Raw genomic sequence first — 1,226 nt, 5'->3', positions numbered from 1 at the left:
GGGTCTTAGCCCAGGCCTGGCGCGGTAGGCAGGGGTTATGCCAGGTCGCAAGCTCTAAGGACAAGCCTGTTTCAGTTCCCGCGTCTTTCACCACAAGAAGCTTGAGGGAGGAAGTCTGGACTTTGCAGCCCGCCCACCGTGGGGCTGCGGTCCGGGCATGCGGTGAGAAGAGCGCCCATGTCGCCCTTGACAGAGGGTAATCATTGCCTCGCGGCGTCCTTTCACTCACACCCCCATCAGATCCTCGTAAAGACCATGGGTGCGATTGAAGAAGGAAGAGCACGCGGATCGCGGGCTCCCGGGTGCCCCCGCTTCCGCGAGGAGGCACAGCGCCCTATGGACCCAGCCTCGCCTCTGCCGGGTGGGCGCGACCCACAGCCTACCGCTCCGCAGGGGAACCGGCGGCGCCATGTGCGGCCTGGAGCATGGCTCGGGGCGCTGTGGGTTCGAGGCCCACTTCCGGGGCTGGTGCCCGTGCGCTGAATGGGTTGGGGGTGGGGGGGGGGGGTCGTGATCTCAATGTCCCACGCAGCTGGTGCGTAAGCTGCCTCTCAGCCACTCCAGTAACTCCCGGCCTCGCCTGTTACTCTCTCCGGACTCGACAAATGACGTTAGCCCGGGACGCCGCGCTGGCAGGGGAGGCCCCTGGGGCGATGCCCGGGTGTACTTTGCAGCCTCCGAAGGCCCAGCGTTCGGAGTCTTCCGCTTAGTTCGCTGGGTGAAAGGTGGGGGTGGAGAATGGGAACACGGTGCACTTGCCACATTTTTCGTTGAAAGCCGGGAACCCACTCCCTCCCTTGCGCCGCGGCCGCTGCCAGGGCGTCCTTAGCGTCGACGACTGCGCGCACCCTGTCCAGAAGGCTTCCTCGCGGGCAGCGGGAGAGCTCCACGAGTGTTCCGGACGTGCCAGGTCTTGTCGGGGCAAGCCAAGCAGCCTCTTCACAGGCTTCGCTCCGAGGCGGCCAGAGGCCGAGAGGCTCGGGAGTACCGCGGGGAAGCCCCAGACTTAGGGGAAACCGACACCCCAGGCAGGGGCCTAGATGTACCCTAGCCACCGCCTTTCGGACACCGCTCCATTAAAAGAGGGGAGGGGAGGGGCAGTGACCGGCGACCCGCCCCTCTTACGTCTGGGGGTGACCTTACGCCTATAGGCAAGTTTTCCCCTCCCCTTTCCAGAACAGTACGCGATACTTAAATACGGTTAAATGAAGAACACAGAAGGCTCC

This window comes from Stenella coeruleoalba (assembly GCF_951394435.1).
Source record: "Stenella coeruleoalba genome assembly, chromosome: 2".
NCBI classification, from domain to species: domain Eukaryota; kingdom Metazoa; phylum Chordata; class Mammalia; order Artiodactyla; family Delphinidae; genus Stenella; species Stenella coeruleoalba.
The sequence above is the reverse complement of the archived record's forward strand: the minus strand, read 5'-3'. Positions refer to the sequence as shown.